The 19,398-nt window shown below is 35.1% G+C and overlaps 1 pseudogene; it reads left to right on the forward strand.

Annotated features, from left to right (window-relative positions):
• Window positions 1-10,061: 10,061 nt before the first annotated feature.
• LOC128204964 (failed axon connections homolog) lies at window positions 10,062-18,725 on the forward strand (annotated as a pseudogene).
• The last annotated feature ends 673 nt before the right edge of the window (window positions 18,726-19,398 follow it).

Here is a 19,398-nt window from a genome sequence, read left to right on the forward strand (position 1 = left end):
CTTTCAATATCCAGTGTTCGTGTTTGTGACATTTCGTGACTTTCGCACAAAAGTCATTTTCTGTTTTCAGAGCATTTATTAACACATTTTTATAGTTGGTGGCATTTAAACACATTAGGTGTTATACTAATTACATTTTCCTTATAACTTTATAACATGGACATTATTCACCGATCTGCTCACAAAGTAACAAAAGAGGTGTCCAGATGAGTGCTAATTAGCTATTGTAGGATTGTCAAACTTGTGGATATGCTAAAACATTTTACCATTAAACACTCTCCTATTAGCACACGTCTGAACACCCTTTATTGTCTTTTGACACTATTTAGGCAAAGTGTTTCCAGAACTGTAAACGAATTGACACGTACATAGAAAAATGTGCAATTTGGTAAAGCTACTTGACAACAAACACAATGAGCCTACGTAAGCACATCTCCATTACAAATCATGTGAGTGTGTGTGTGTGCGTGCGTGCGTGCGTGCGTGCGTGCGTGCGTGCGTGCGTGCGTGTGTGAGCTTATTTCAATACTCGCACTCGGGCCTTGCCCATTCGGCGAGTGCTCCGATACGATTGTTAGTCATCTTATGTTTATGGAGCAAAGTGCACAGACCAGATTTAACCCTGGTTAGAGCTACCCTGGTTCTTTAACGTGCACAAGTGTATAGCACTGTCACACGGGACCTACATTTAACGTTCCTTTTCTAGATGATCCCTGGATTGAAGGTCAAGTGTGTTACTACTAGACCACGGATCCGCCACATTACAAATCATTGCGAATCTGAAAGGCGGTATTCTGAAAAAGGCTTAAAAACTGTTTAGTTAAGGAATCCAATCCACAAATCATTTAGTTCTCTGATGCAAGACGTTAAATTTGATGCCAGGTAATTATTATAGAATGTTTGCATCATTTGAAAGGTAAAACTCATTACAGTTTGTTCATTCGCTAGTTATTTCAACTGAAATCAGATGCAAACGAAGTAGTTTGCAATCTTTGTAGAGTATTTTTTTCAGGAGTGTGCTTTTTATTATTTTTGGATAATATTTTTATTATATACCCATCATAAATCCACACACAATACCTAACGCAAAATACGGTAGTCCGTATTCCACTCCAGTGCAATACGGCCGTATTCCACTCTTGTGACGTCACAACATAACAAGTATCGTTGCCCTCATTTTTAGGTAGTGAATATATTCATCTTAATTCTACTCCATAACCAATTTTGTATTGAATCGTATATCTATGATAAAGGAGTATTAAAGTGGATATATGTTTAGTTGGTTTTATATTGCATGTACCTTATCTGTTTATTTGACTTTAAATTGACGTTGTATGGTAATTGTTATATAATCTCTCTTTACTCTGATACTTATTATAGTTGTCATGAAATGTATATATGTATGAATGAGACTTAGATAAACCGTGAAACAATATTAATGTCGATTGTTTTTTATAATCATTAATGAAGCTTTAGGGACCTCCAATACGTATGTATGTATTGCCCTTACGAAATAGTGTATATCAATGTGATTATTTATATTGCTGATGGCTGTTATGCCTGCTAGTTTCTCATTAACGATGTCAATAATAATACGTAGTGGATATCGTCCAATAGCGATGCACCAATTGTGATGACCAGACGGCTATATAAGCATTGATAATATTTGTTAAAACGTAGAATCCTCCGTCAAACAACAATTCATGTTTGTCTTGGCGCTGCACATTTCGGAAAAGGCTTCGTTTGTTATTCTGAGATATCATTTATTCATATAGTAACTGGGTTGGAGTTCGGTGAGCGAGGTGTTTGACATCATTATTATAGTTCGTATAGCGACATTACTGCCGCAAAAATAAATAAAATATTGTTTTGTTTTACATATTATTAGTTTGATACAAAATAGCAATGGCGACAACAGTTAATTTCGAGGAACCGCTGCATGACTATGGAAGGATTCTAGTCACAACGGAGGGCGTGGCCGGAAGCTTAGGATTTATACTTAATGCTGGTGTTCTACTCATTTTATTACGGCATAAAGATCGTAATGCGCTTCTTACAATGACAATGAGCTTATCTATATCCGATATGCTTACAGGACTCTTTCACACATTTGTCCTGATATATCCCGAGTTAAATTTCCAAGATTACGGGACTAATGATTTGCTAGACCGTGCTGAAATGAGGAATCTTGTTGGCTTGGAACCGGGTATTTCCAATACATCAAATAATAATGGAAGTTGGAGCTTTGAACGCGAGATGAGCTTCGATTTGTCAAATGACTTTGATTTTGGTGACGTCTTTGATTCCTCAAAAACAGGGGTGTTTTATCAAAGTTCTTATATGTACGATACACTGAATACTACAGAAGAAATGGAGAACTTTATGCAAGAAAAAATAAAAACACTTTTAGAAGAATTTAAAGGGGACCGACAAACAGACATAAATAATACCGCTATGGAAAGGTTTAACTTTAAATTGTCGCAATATGAGATAGCTATTGTGATCGTCCATTGTCTGTACATTATTCCGTATATATCTTGCATTCTTAATATGCTTGGAGTATCTCTTTGTCTCCTCATTATTGTAACTCAACCTCTTAAGCATCGCACAATTCTTACTAAATTAAGAGTACAAATATACATCTGTATTACATGGACTTTGGCCATAATTTTCAGTATGACTTCTTGCATATACGTCTTGCTTGTAAACATTGATTTTGTTAAAATATCCGTTTTAACACAATCATTGATTGCTGCTACGACCGTTTCAAATCTTACAATCCTAGCTGTATTGGCGATTATCTACTGTATTATTTTGTTTGTAATTAATTGTCGCAGGGATGTTCCTATGTCGTCACATAAACGTCACAGTAGCGTTAAGAGTGTGGCTACTGCTATTACTATTATTGGCAGCTATTTCATTTGCTACCAGCCAATTATATGGACATTTGTTTTCGAAGACATTATCAAAAGGGAGGTCAACTTCAATATATGGATTCGTATTTTACCGTTGCTTACAGCGTTAAATACAATAATAGATGCGCTGGTGTACGCTTACCGTCTTGAAAGCGTTTCACAAACGGTTCTGACAACTCTATCATGTGTATCAAATGTTTTCAAAAGAAAGCAGCCCATTGTTAAAGGTCGCCGAAATGAACAAAGCATTGAAGAAAAAACGGAGGTTGAAATGCCAGAACCAGGCTCGAATGTAATAAAAGGTAGCAGCAATCATAGCGATAAGATTTAGATTGGGACTACATGTAGATAGAAAAGGCAAAAATGTTACTAAATCTAAAAACGATAACATTGACAAGGTTTACACTGGAACTACATGTAGATCGAAAAGGCACGAATGAAATCAAATGTCACAGCGTTTACATTACCAAGGTTAACACTGGAACTACATGTAGATCGAAAGGCACGAATGTATGTTATCAAATGTCACAGCGTTTACATTGACAAGGTTAACACTGGAACTACATGTAGATCGAAAAGGCACGAATGAAATCAAATGTCACAGCGATTACATTGACAAGGATAACACTGGAACTACATGTAGATCGAAAAGGCACGAATGAAATCAAATGTCACAGCGATTACATTGATAAGATTTGCACTGGAACTACATGTATATCGAAAAGGAACGAATGTCACCTAATGTGACAGTAATAACATTGAGAAGGTTCAGACCGGAACTATTTGAAGAACGGAAACGCTCGAAAGTCAACTAATGAAACAACAGTAACAAACGCGACAAGAAGAATTATGTCGAACACTAAGTGTGACTCGAGCGGGAATATGACGTCATTTCCTCCTTGGATTGAAAATGAAATGACGGCGTCCATTGTGTGACGTGTTTTTATGTCAAGGGTACATTCAATGTTATGCCATACCATATGTTTCAAATTCCAGTTTTAAAACGTTTTAAAATCTTACTTTCTTTACAACACATGCCTTTATCATTAATTTAATATCATGTTGTGATTGTTTATTAATTAAGTCATATAGCCATGTGCTATGTATATATGTACATATGTGATCCAACTTATAATTATGTTTATGTTTATGTGAATTAATGTTTTGTTCAATCACCTCTTCAAATAAGTAAAAAATGAATAATGGACCTATCTATAAATGGATGCATAATTATCATTTTCGTCATTATTGTCTGTTGTCACACATGGAAGAAAATGTCCAAGGGCGAATATATAATGGAAATAATCATTAAAAATTTACTTGTTTTTTTCAATGTGTTTTTCCAATTACAGCCATCCTTATTAACAGACTGAAAGGTCTCCAATGTAGAAGCAAGCAACGAGTCACAGAACAAGCTGCAAAGCTTCCTTCTCAATTATGTTGACGTTGTTTTGTCATGTGCATATACTACTTGTCTAGTTTCTATGTTTCGAGGTATGATTGCCACAGTGAATGTTTCGTTCACGCTTTAACTTTGTATACCTGGAAATTGAAAATGCTTTTGTGTAATAGATATTGTTGAAACCAAAGCGTTTGTTATCATTTCATGGCTACATGCGGATGCTTGAGAGAGAGAAATAGAGAGGGAGAAAATGAGAGAGCGAGAGCGAAAGAAGGGGCGAGTTTATTGCGATCTGTTTTTGTTCGTAGATGTTTAAGCTACCCTTATGAGAACTAACCAGGAGAGGAGACACCCTTGCGAAATGTTCAATTGAGAGTGATTCAAACTAGTATGGTTTTTTTATTTGTCCTAAGATAGGTAGCCAGCTTCAGTGCAAAGTGATCCGAGTTGATAAGACGGTGTTGCTGTATTTAGAGTTACGACATAACGTGGGTAGTCGACGTGACACACCTTTAAGACAATGGACCGATTGGTCAGACAATTGTTAAAGTTAGCGACGTTGTAAAATGGATCCTTGTTAACTTTCAAATATTTTATTCTTTAAAACATACCTGGACACAAACAGTGTCTTCATCACAATTTTGATTTAGTGGTCAGCATACCAAATGGCCAATGACAAGGCAGTATTACTGCGTTGGAATGTAAGCTGTCGCAGATTATGGTTTACCCTCTCTGATACCGACGAAATACACTTAGCTGCTGACAAGAAAAAGAAGTAAATGAAATTATACGAACCCGTGAAGTAAATCTTTAATAAAAGCTGAGTTTCACCTCCACAATGACAGAAATCTTGAGAAGGTCATATTTGTCAATAAGGTGTTTGTTTTTATCATACAAATATTATTTTGAGACTAATGCGTACTTTGGGTTATTTTTGTCCCCGATAATGTTTTAACAAACAAACTCATTTCTATATTTTCTGCCGTGTTTGTTTAATCATCTGACCAAACACTGACTGGCAGTATGTATGGTATAGGAGCGTAACATCAAATGAACACCAAACTATTTCACGAGAGGCATAGCTACGATTACAATATTAGCTTTTGGTGTTCATGAGGTGAGCTGTATTGTGTTCCTACACTGAAAAAGGCATATAACTTGACAGTCAGTTGTTGTTTGTCAGAAACGCATTACAACCTGTATGAGAACGGTACGTAATTTCGGAATTCGATTTTTCGTTGAGGTGTTGGCAGTGAGAGTGGTCTGATATTTGAAAACAGTGAAAACAATATCAAAGTGATATGTTCCCTGTTTGAAACTGTGAAATATCAAATCTGTAATTACCGATATATCTACCGGAAAAGAAATGATAAGGCCTGATGGGCTACACTTTGATGTAACCGAAAACTTTGAAACACTTGTTCAGGTGAAACGGTAGGAAATTTAGTTAAAGCTTTTTTTATTTGACCACGATTGTGAAACAAGTTATAACAACATTATATTAATCACCCTCGTTGGCACGATTTTACGCGAAAGTGTTGTCTTGTGTTGTGGGAGAAACTGGAGTACCTGGGTGAAACCCACTTGTCCGGCTTGGTGACGATAAGCATAAGTAATACCATAAGTCATAACATGGAACATTATACTGTTATGGTCGTCAACTGCAGGATTCGAACTCGGTACCCTTTGGTATGTCAGTGAAAGTCTTAAAAAGCAAATAAGGAAATGTTATAATTGTGGTGAAATTTGACAACATTTTAATGTTATTTCTTCTAGTTTTTTATGAAATGTTCATGGGTTACAACACATCATTTGATCCAAAACGTGCAGATTGTTCAGAACACTTTTTAAATTAAACAACGATGTTTATGCCATTATTTCAAATCTTAGCTGGTCTTCATGTTTAATGAATATAATACACTATAACTGTTTCAGCCGTGTTTGTGCTATTAAAACATATATGCACTTCATGAAATATTTCCCTTTAAACACGAACTGTTCCAATGGTAGAATTAAACCTATTCTTTATTCCTTTTACGTAAATATATACATGAACACCACTCACAAGTTAGGCCAATTAGCCGAGCTTTAAACACAAAAACCAAGTAAGAGAAAAAACAATGTTGAACCGTTAAAAACACACAGCGGAATTTAATGAGGCCAGGGGTGGTATTCAATATGTAACTTAAGTCAATCTTATGGTCATACATGATTGACTTCATTCACTCTATTGGTTAGTTATAAATAACAAGCAATCTGATTAGCTACATCGTTCTTAGATCCAGTTAAGACCAGTATAGAATACCAGCCCAGGAGGTTTTCTTTATCTGCATTTAAAAATTGAGTATTTTAAGCGGATTTTATTCATCATAAAAACGGTAAAAATGGTACGTTTTAATGTTGCAGTTTTTTTCAAAAGTTCGGCCTTTCATGGAGAAGTAGGGTTTTTAGTCACCTAAGATTTAGTTGAAGCGATGGGTTCCTGAAAGGAACATTATTTTTTTCTAAGGTGTACGTTAATTGCTTCTTTTCAATGATTACAGGGATTTTTGTTTTAAGATCTCCGCTGTTTAAAAGATAATTTTTGAGAAAAAAGTTGATATTTCAATTCTATTAGTACTATCACTTTGATATGTTTCACTATTTTGAAAGTATGCCCCACTCTCATATCCAAATAAAACGTCAGCGCGCACAGGGCTGGGACAGGATACCAACGACGTCAATTTAAACAAGATTTGAAACTATTGTAAGAGTTAGACCCTTTGAAGAGCCATTCAGCTTCATGAGATTTACAAATTAAAAAAATATATATTTTAATAACGTCGTTAGTCAAAATACGAAATGATTGTATACATTCGATGAAGAATTATGTAAGCAAATAAAAATAACACCCCTGCGAAAGGATTCAATTCTTGGAACTAGAGGATTTATTGGCATTCCCGACCCCTTATACCCAAGTACTGGACCCGTCCCTGCTAGCTGTTCTCATCCTGCAGTCCGGGACAATATCCACTGAGACACATTTTTTCAATCAGTTAGAGTATTTACAAGAAGCGTTCAAGAGGCCTATTGCAAGAAATTATTTTTTATTCGTAAATATCAACAAATTCAAAGGCAAAAAACCAGAGCTGCGCTTTAAAGTGTTGAAATTTAATCCAACCCTTTAAACGCATAAGTTGCAAATAAAATACAATGAAAAGCTACCAATTAAGAAAAAAATATCGATGGTTGTATAAACAGATGCATCTTATTTAACAGCCTTCGGTATAAATACATATTCGATTAAACGGAGCAAATGACAAATTCAATCCAATATAATCAACCATGCGCGGAAAATACAATTTATGCCTATTCTTTATATGGTTGAATTAATTAGAAAACGTGTGCTTGTCATGTTTATATATGGCCTTGATTTGTTTTATTATGTTTATATTTAGTGCTGTAAAATATTGTTTCAGTGAAAATATTGCTGGTGAAATCATGAGTTTTGTATTTTTAAGATAATTGAATTACATGTATTTGTTGTTGTATCTTAGGGCTATCAATCCAACAACAATACAAAAAATGCTACTGGTGAAGTTTATTTTTGAAGTTGAAAAAGGGCAAGTTATTTTCAAAAGTTTTCAACGATAGCTTGTTTTTAAATCAACGTATTGTTACTAAATCAAACAATTTTATAAAACTGTTTATACTCATTGTAAAAATGACACGCACGCACGCACGCACGCACGAACGCACGCACGCACGCACGCACACACACACGTAGTTTATCAAAAGATTTAAACGAAACAATAATGTCGACGTTAACACTAAAATGCACGTACGCATCTTTGCATCTTAATGATGGATGGCTTTCATAACTATGCATTTAGCAGCAACCGGCGCATGAAGGTTATTATATATACTGTTTAACATCAGTTAAGAATCACATGCTGTATTCTGTTTTATGTTATCAACACTGTGAGCGCCCATAAAAGGTAAAGTAATACTTTCATTCTGCATATGACCAACACCGATAGCGCCCATAAGAGGTAAAGTAATACTTTCATTCTGCATATGACCAACACTGCTAGCGCCCATAAGAGGTAAAGTAATACTTTCATTCTGCATATGACCAACACTGCTAGCGCCCATAAGAGGTAAAGTAATACTTTCATTCTGCATATGACCAACACTGCTAGCGCCCATAAGAGGTAAAGTAATACTTTCATTCTGCATATGACCAACACTGCTAGCGCCCATAAGAGGTAAAGTAATACTTTCATTCTGCATATGACCAACACTGTTAGCGCCCATAAGAGGTAAAGTAATACTTTCATTCTGCATATGATCAACACTGCTAGCGCCCATAAGAGTAAAGTAATACTTTCATTCTGCATATGACCAACACTGCTAGCGCCCATAAGAGGTAAAGTAATACTTTCATTCTGCATATGACCAACTTTGCTAGCGCCCATAAGAGGTAGAGTAATACTTTCATTCTGAATATGATCAACACTGTGAACGTCCTCTGGAGTAGAGAGAATACCTCATGTCTGAATTTGATCAAGGCTGTCAACGGCCGCTTGCGGAAGGGAACAACATTCCATTCCGAATATTTTCAACGCCCCCTATAGGTAGGGGAGTACTTCCGTTCCGAATATGATTGCCACTATTGTAACGTTCGAGGCTAAAGACACAAAATATTCGTTTTAGGGTAAAGCATGCTAAGGGGTAAACTGGTCTTATATACATAGGACCTAAACCTCCACACGGAGAACTGGTTATTCCAATTTGCTTATTACGAAGAACATCAACATACTATGAACGCACTTCCGCTTACAGTGGAACGTTACATTATCAACGCCTTCTAGCATCGGCTTCAGTTGTATTCTAATTTACAGAGCTATAAAGCCATATCAAATGATCTCGAATGATCAGAAAATAAATAACTATACTGTGGACGAAGTACGGGGCGACATTTTACATCAACCACATAATTCTGAACGCAAGCAACAGTCAACGTTAACACTTTCTTAAGGGAACATCTTCGGAATCAAAATATGAAAACACACATTGGCGTATATGTTTTTTGTTGTCTAGAGATTTTATGGGTTTAATAATTCAATACCTAATTGCGATATCACCCCCCCCCCCATCCCACAGAAAGAGAAACAAAGCGTGAATTGAAAAAAGTGAACCTTCCATCTCAATATCGTAGAAAAATATGAATATTTTACACCAAACTGCAACAATTACCAGAAATGCTCTTTTCACCCTCGCCCCAATTCTCAGCCCATTTTGGTACCCCTTAGTTGTGGCTTGAATTGCGCCTCTTTTTTCTTCAAAACCTAGACTTAAACTGCCCTTAGAACATAGTCATATTCCCGTGTTTTTATATATTAATTGTCTTTTTAATGCAAATACAATAAATAGATGGCACACCTTTTCTTCCATATGTAAACATTTGGTTTGTTATCCTTGCGAATGATGAATCGGAGTGGGTCTATACATGATTTTTTATCAAACTGAATTCAAGTTTCAATGTTCACTTATAAATTGTATGTTTGATCATATTTCTGGTTTCTGAACATTGTTAATAAAATTTGGCTTGATTACGGGACATCTCGAGTGAACATTGCTGTGCACTAAAGGTATTAATTTTCTCAAGATGTCTGACAATATTTTGAGTTGTTGACAATCGAGAGCGCTATACATGGGATTGTTTATTACAACTTCATAGACTGAAGGTCAAATACTTAAGTGTCTGAAAATAAGATCGTCAATATTTAGTTTGGATTATGGAATCCGTGCAATTTTCTGCTGGACAACCGGATGTACATTTTCACAGGAGCTGCCATTTGTGGTTCCGCTTTGCTAGTGTACAGGAAAATAAAGAGCATAGGACACAAACCAAGGTAAAGCTAATTGTTTTGCGATTTAATTAAAAATAATTTAAAGCTACTTTCTCTACGAGTTTACTTTTTTCAAAGGCCCTGGCTCACATAGAGCCAGATTACATACAGATTGTATTGGTGATTTATGTCAAATGCCGACGAAGAAATTGATATGCAAATACTTGTTGGAGGAGTACGTTACAAAATCTAGAAACACCTATCTTCCGGCCCCACTCCCTCTAAACTGCTTAAGCTTTATACTTTTTACCCAAATAACATACTCAAATTTTACTACAACAAAACAAAGATAGTTAAGCGTGATAATCATTTTTTTCTTACTTTTTAATTTGATAATTATATCAAAATTGTGTCTACGCTTGATCCAGTAATAAGGAGCTTGTGAATTCTTGAAGAGTTGGGACTTGCCGCCATGATCAAGAACAAATCTGAATTCAGACTTAAAAAATGCATATCTTATTTTGATAATAACTTTCTTTCTTAAGTGAAAGTAATACTAAATATATATTACACACCGCTGAGGGTCAAACGATATTATAAGGACTAGTAAGTTATCCCCGAAGGTGAATATAAGCCGAATCGTTAAACAAGGTCTATTTACCTTTGGGTGCTTACTGGCCGGTCTTTAAGACGCAATATGGCCTAAAATAGATAGTTATATTTCTTATATCTTACCAATCATTCATTATAACCACTCGATACTTTAAAAATGAATGTTGTTGCGCATTATGGCTTTGTTTACTTAGCGACGATGTTTCTCCGTTGTAAGAATCGCAATGCCGCACTCAGCTGTCAGTGGTTAAATGTTTTGGCCTGATGTTGTCATAAAACGTTGCTAAAATACATCGATAAACCGACCGACCGATTATAAACATACAGCGAAAGAACTCAATTATGTAAGGTATACTATCATAATTTTATTTAGCTTTTCTTTATATTTCTGCTTAAATGAGTTTTATAAAAACGAATTATGTCGATTGCGAAAAATGGTTTTCTAAGTATGACATGTTGTGTTTATTTATTTTAACAAGACCTTTTTATAGTACTTGCGACGTCATATCGAATAAAACATTTCGTTCATAAGATGAAAATTGAATTGACAGCGTAAGGAAATTGCAGATGCAAGTATAACGTATGTCTCAATAGAAAAACTTACAATATAGACAAACTATACTTCACGCTCAGTTGAACTACACGTACCTTTGAAATATAACAATTTTTAAACTGAAATAGGATATTGTGGGCTCCATTCTGCAAAAATGAACTTTTTAAATCACCTTTAGTCTAAGCTTGACAAATCTACAAATGTTACAGTTTCAATTTCAATCGTTGTAATCATTATGTAAGCCTTTTACGACTGTGCGTTTTAACACGTTAATTATAGTTAAGTATTTACACCTCCTGGCTTTTGTAGTTTCTATTGTATTATAAAATAAATGAATTTATTTAAATGAACGCTATGGTATTCCATATTGTTACGCATCGCATTTCTTACCTTATCACATTTGTACATGGTATGCGGATTGGACTACCCACGTGACATAGTCGTCCTACATTCCATACCACGTGATCGTCATACACCAAACCTTTTTTGTATTTCTTGTTGAAACTAGAGACATACCTCAAAGTCAATGATATACCTTATCAGGATAGATTTAATATTAATTAGCAAATTAATTATAACACAATTTATTGGTAAATTACCAGATGTACGCTCGGTTTACTATGCGCCTCACATATTTAACTATAAATGTAGTTTTTTTCTAATAACAACATTGTGTGTGTTAAGTTTCAAAACGCAGTTCTTATGACAGTTTTATTAATATCCAGTAGCTGGTAAATTGTGCTAGATCGATTAAAGTTTTGAGTTGTATCATACATGACCACAAGACTATTTAATGTGTTCAGTCATGAGCCACTAATCAACTTAACCCACGTTATTGTACCTAACAGTTTGTTGAACGACCACTTCTTCAAGGACCAAAGGGGAAGGTTCCCGGGATCGAACACAACGGCGTGGCGATGGGAGACTCGCAGTTAATAATACAGTACTTAGAGAAAGAGTTCAAGGTTCAATGACTTTGAAAGTGTTTTGATGAGAATGACCCAAACACATGTTCTTAGTAAGGATTTCATACACTTATTTATTAATAAAAAATGTAAACTTTCTTCTTATTATTTGAAAACTGATCGGGACACATACCGTTAATACAGTTATAACATTGATAAACGTATTTCACACAATACAAATTCCATATTTATTTATAATGTACGAAATGCACTTACTGCTTATTTTAGGTGAATCTGAATTCTCACCTGTCTCCAAAGGAAATGGCTCTAGCCTGGGCCATACAGAAGTAGCAGGAGGAATTCACATATTGGTAAGCAGGGTTAGGGATTGAAGTCTGTTTAAAATTTCAATAGTGGAACCCCTGTCTCAGGATATTGTTTGTCATAAATCAAAAGTTACGCAAAGAAAACCGGGAATTTATTTAGAGTTGTTACTGCAATTATGGATTTATCATTGATCTGACTCGTATTGTAGATAGGTTTGATCTGTTACATTAGTTGAACCCCTTTGGCTGGATGTAAATTGTCCTGTATCAAAGTCGAGCTAAAAAACGGGTGTGTCAACATTGGTTGTAATTCTTGAACTCATTCTAGTTAAATGTGGTTGTCCCGTAAGAAAGTTCAGCTCAAAAAAGGTGTGTAAACTTTTGTTATACTACTTGAACCACTGGGGTTGATGTTAGATTGTACAGTTTTAATGTTGGGCTCAGAAATACCGGGTCTGTCAAGAGTTGGGGGTCATAATTGAGACTTTACAGTTTGAATTCGTTTGCCTATTGAATGGTTTTCCAAATACATTAGGTATGTCTTTAGTCATTGCAATCATTGAACGCCAGCAGCTGTATGTGATTTCACCAATGGACGCCTTGAAAGCCAGGTAAATCCGGCGTTCTTGAAAATTTAAATACCATTGCGGTTGAAGTTGATTTAGATGGAGTAAAGTTAGACCCCAAAACGGGTTTGTTCTGTATTGTAATAATAATGTGGCTGGAAGTTGTTTTGCACGTACCGACGAAGGCCCAGAAAACATTATCCAGAGTTGTTGTAATTATTGAAATACGTAGTACAGTTGGAGGTGGTTAGTCTATTACCAATGAAGGCTTAGCAATCTGGCGATTTCAAGATTGCCGAGAAGACAATTACAATTAAATGAATTTATTAATCATGATTGAAAGTTTGAACATGCAGTTAAATGCAAAGAGATATAATATTTATTCTACTTACAAAATTTCGTGTTCCCCGTGTGAAACGAGTGCCAATTTAAAAAATGTACAAGGGTACAATTATACTGGTTTTAACACTGAAAATAACTATACAGATCATTAATTTAACTCTTTATGGCGTTTCGGCCAGAGGCCTTTTTAAAAAAAAAGCTTTATTGAAGCTAATACATACGCCACCCTTGTCGCCTGTTGCCTGTTGACGCTTTTTTATAGCTGACGATCCCCTACTTCGTGCTAGAGCTGATATAATCTTAGGAGGGAGTTCGTCTTTTCATATCACAAGCTATAAAGCAACTAGAATTTGTTTTTATTCCAGACGAAATGGTTTCTCTTATATGTCGTTGTTTTATTCAGCGGCATGAAATAATAAATGAGTACCCAGTACAGGTTGACCATTTATACACGATGGGGGATTTTCGTTGACGATATGATTAAACTGCAATCAACTTTCCCGCTTGGCTGAAAATACCATTTGGCAGGAAGATTAGCTCAATGTCGTCTGCTGTTGGAATAGGTCGCCATTCAAACGAAGAAGTTCACGCGATGATCGTCAACGATCTAAAGCAGTTTTCGGCAATTCTAGGTACTAATTGGTAGCATGTTGCAGTCTTTTGTGTGTTTACAATTCTTATTATTTGAAATAATCAGGAATACTGGAATTGTTGAAATACTATGCTGATTATTTAGTTTCTTTACGTAGAATGTCACTTAGTCGGTAGGTGAACGTTACTTACATCCGTGATATCGTCAATATTTATAGAGGGTTTTATGCAAGTCGGTTGATATTGTGATAAATGTATTACTATATTGTGTACACTGTCAGAAAACATTTTTGTTATTGAAAACAGTTCAGGACCGACTCTTATTAATTCAAAATGGCTTCCAAATTTCAAGATGGCTGTGTTAAAATAAAGTTGTTGTGCTTCCTGTAAACTGAATACATGCCATTTTAGCGGTTTTTAATGATTATCAACTGAACATTTTTAATATACATGCCGATTTTCCTCGAAACAAAGTTTTGTGTTGCCCTGGCAATCATATTATCAATAAAAATGATTAATATAACGATTTTAACGGCAAAGAACCCCATATTTCAATGCTATGCAGTGCCGTAGCCAGAGGCACATTTAAACAGAGCCAGTGCAGAGTGTCCGGGAGCATGCTCCCTCCTATTTGTTTTCTAAGTCATCTCTTAGCTGACACTTAGGCCATGTAAAACCACCGTAAAATTCGTATTATTAGCACTTCATATATATTTTCTTTTTTAATGAGCTAGCGTATAGAAAACATTTTTATATATTGGTATTAGGACCCATGGACGGGTAAAGCGGGGTTAAGTGATAAAGTATGGAAACACTGATTCAAGATACGCCCTAAATAAAACTTCTTCAGAAGCAAAAAAACAACAATAAAAACACTTCGATGTCCGGAATCGCATTCGCAGAGTATACGTGCAGTCGATTGAAATGTTTTTATGTACACATATCAAAGCCAAAAGATTAAGGCAAGCGTCTGATATGGTTGATCATTTCAATGTTTTGAGTCTTCTGAAATCGCCGAAACTGCGTTCGCACGAACAGGAACCCACAGGTTATCTTAAAATTAAATTACAGATTGCATCATTGGTGGGGAAGGCGTTTTTATCAAACTTTTATGAAATCCGTCTTTGAGTGACGCAGGAGTGTTTCCATCTAATATCATTTGATTCAAATTTGCTTATCATAGAAAGTATGAAAATATTTGATTGATTTTGTAATTTAAGCTTAACGTTATATAGTCATGATTTCCTGGTAACAAATATGTCCCCTCTTTAACGTCTTCCAAATGTTCAGGTGAAGTGAAGTGCTGTTTTACGTGGTCTAAAAAGGGAAAGAAATGATTAAGCTTATAATGATGATAATAATAATAAAAATAATATGTTCAATCACTGATGTATTTACATGGTTATCATCCCTTTAATGGCAATATATTTATGTGTATTGCTATTAAATCTGACTTGTCATAGACCTCTATAAAATAGTCTTATAAATGCTATTATATACCGCTTTCCATTGACTTCAAATGAGATGAATATGTGATTATAATGGACATGCCTTTACATGGCATGTGTATTTTGCGGAGTTGTGAAAAAAGAGTTGTTGAAAGGTATTCATAAATTTGCAAATTGATGGAACCTGAGTTCATAAAGAAGATATTTTTTCCGTTCTCGTGGTTTTGAACTGTTAATCATCTCCTTCTCTGAGGATATCTCCCTGCTTAAAAGATTTTTATAATTACTTAAATTATTTCAATGTGGACATGTCTGTGTTTGTTTATTTTTAACTCGCATTACCTGTGTGTTAAACAAGCGTGCTCTACACTTAACAACCGGAGCTTTTCATTCCATTAAACTTCATTAAAAGTTTAAATATTTGATACATGTAGCTGAGAATTAGGCATGTAAACATTGGAACATGCAATAATTCTTTGATGAAATTTGTATATATTGTCTAGTCTGTCATAAATATAACATATTTGAAATTCATTCGAAATCAATTAAATAATACGGAGCGCCATTTTGTACATAGAGCGTGCCATCAATGATCGAGTAAAATGCATTGCTGTAGAGATTGATGCATTGTACAGAGTCCCAGTAGTACTTATTGACAGTAAAGATCTTATGCAATATATATGCAAAAAGCTACAGAGACATGCTCAGTAGCAAAAAGTTTAAACATTAACCGGGTTTAGTGGCAATGGGCAAACGCCAAAGACATAGAACACAAATTCACAAATAATTGGTACGTTTATCAAGAATTGTTAGGTACCGCCTTAGAACGGTCAGTAAAATGTAAATTTACTGGGGGTTTAAACCAGTTTATGTGCACAAACCTCACTCTTATCCCAACAATTCTTAATAAAGATAAAACGCAAACGATGAATACTATCAAAGTATGCATTAACTTGAGGAAACTTATCAATAAAACAAATAATAATAAAAAACGAAAAGGTAAACCCCAAGTACTTCAATGATTAGAGATCCCAACTCTATCTGCAGACGGAGGGAAACAATTCAGAGCACTTAATGCAAATACTTTTCAAAGATACGATGCAGTCATCGTTAGAAACCAAAAACATCACACACAGTCTGCCTTATAAAATAAAAGGTTTAAAACTGTGTGATCATAGAGTTTCATAATAAAAAGCATCATTGTACTAAAACTGGGAACAAATAAAGAATAACATTATTCAAAATAAAAGCGACTAGTATATGCTATTCTCTCCTTCCAAATGATTTGAAAATGTAAAATATTTGAAGAAATTTAAGTCACAGCCAAAACACTCGGAGTCAGTCAACACGTGTCCGCAATTTGAGTGTATCCAATTTGGATTGTCATAATTGAAAATTGAACGGTTTTTTTATTAAAATAAGCCTAGTTTTCATATCGCTTTATATGGTCAAACTTTATCACCGAATGACTGAACTATATTGATTTTTAAACAATTTGATGCATTTTTAATTGAAATAGATATACACAAAACAATCATACTTAGAATCATTTGTTCTATATCTTCTTGGGTGTGTGTTTTGCTTCTAAGGCAATCGGAAATACGTTTTGGGAGACCGGATATGCGACTGCGCAGCGTTCGGTATCCTGTCCCAGGTCCGCTGGTGCACGCCGTCAGCCTGTCCGGGAGCTGCTGTGCTACAAGGTTAGATAACTACTACTACTACAAATTGGGTTTCACCCGGCAACATACACATTTATGCTTGATTTGCAGCATTCGGTCTTTTATTTTATGTATCAAAAATATTACGTGTTCTCAAATCGTTAAACCAAAACCGTTTGTTTCAGAACTTATACAAAATACTTTTTAAAATAATGTGTTGTAGGTGGTTAATTGAAGAATGTCACGGACTAAATAGACAGGATAATTAAGGAAATAAGGAATATAGATCAAGAGATCTTTTTCAACTTTGTAAAAACAACAACACAATGTTATATTATATCTTTAGTGAAATTGCATTGCGTCTTTTAGTAGTAGATATATAGAAAATATAAGGACATCGCATATAACAATGTCTACTACAATTTTGTAATCTAAGACACAATTTGACGACCGAGACAAACATCCGTACAAATAACATTTGCAATAAATAGGTAAAAAGCGAGTTGGCCCTCTCTCCATAATTGCAACACGCGGCGCCAGTGTGTCATGTGTCTTAAATCCATCCTAGCAGAACACGGCGGCAGTATGCCCTCTGTCCATAATTGCAAAACACCGTGTGAACTATCTTCATAATGTTAAATCCGGTGTCAGTGTGCATACTCTCCATAATGACAAAACACGGTGCCAGTGTAGTCTCTGTCTATAATGGGAAACACGGTGAAACTGACCCCTGTGTCATATACGTTCGTTATCAATACGTCTTACGTCTGCTCCGTATCACAGTTTCTCGATTTGTCGATGATATGGCATACCCATAATAGAATTATTTACTTTGATTTTAAACATATTATATTTAACAAATCTTATAAACGTTATGGTAGGTTTCATCCTCTCACATGAATAAAATGCAAAGAAATAGGTTTCTACAGCCAACTTTTGAACACAACTATTACCAATATACGGATATCACGCTTTCTGTCTGATATTTTTATTGGTGAACTCTGCTTTCAAAGAAGTGTGTCGTAGAAAAGTAAGATTTGTCTTCTTAATTGCACTGCTTTCTGTTTGCTATCTATTGCCGGATAAATAAGTTTAAAAACATCGGAAGCTTATGATATATCATTACATTTACATTTACCTTTACGCCACAACAAACACCACACAATGGGCGCCGCAATGCTTTGTTATTCAAAGGAGAAGATGACGTGATATTTCCGATCAGGGTAAGCCCTCCTTTCGACAAAGTTAATCCTGCCGCGTTTGTTACTGCTGTTTACATTTGGTGACAATCGAACTTTTCTGTACTTCATGTATTCCTGTGTAAACACTGTCAATACTGTTACCCGTATGTTAAGTGACATTTGCAACTGTACGTTCCATTCACAACCTTTTCAATGTCATTGCTGTTTCATAAGGTGATACTCGGGCTTTTCGATCACCTTGAAGTTTTAGTCTAAATCTTATTATCGTGATTGATGTGCCAGTTTGCTACATTCGTGCATCTTTCTTGCAATTCCAGTTCCTGTTTTTGTTCGTTGCTAAGTTCAACTCGGCGACCTTTGACATTTGACTGCTTTCTTTTGAAAATATTTAATATACAGGATAAACATAAAAAACCCGTTTCTGAAACAGTATCGAGTCGAAAAGCGTACACCAGCGCATCTATTATGGTATTAAACGTTGCAAGCAATGGTAAAATACGAATCCATATTTTTATATCAGCATTCCTTTTAATCATGTCTTCTAAAACATATGACCATATGATTGGCTGATAGCAAATAAAATAGCTGCCTACAATAGTTAGAGCAGCAGCCACACTCTTAATGCTTCTGTGACGTTTATGTGACGACAGAGGAACATCCCTGCGACAATTAATTGTAAATAAAATAATACAATAGATAGTTACCAATGACAAAAAGATGATTAGATTAGTGATTGTTGTAGCAGCCATCAATGAATGGGATAAAACAGATATTCCAACAAAGTCTCTGTTCATAAGCAAGACATTTATGCAAGAAGCTATACTGATTATTATAGCCAAAGTCCATGTAATACAGATGTATATTTGTACTCTGAATTTAGTAAGAATTGTGCGATGATTAAGAGGTTTAGTTACAATAATGAGTAGACAAAGAGATAGTCCAATCATATTAAGAATGCAAGACATATACGGAATAATGTTCAGATAATTGACGATCACAATAGCTATTTCATATTGCGATAATTTATGGATAAACTTTTCC

This window comes from Mya arenaria, chromosome 10, assembly GCF_026914265.1.
Source record: "Mya arenaria isolate MELC-2E11 chromosome 10, ASM2691426v1".
NCBI lineage: Eukaryota > Metazoa > Mollusca > Bivalvia > Myida > Myidae > Mya > Mya arenaria.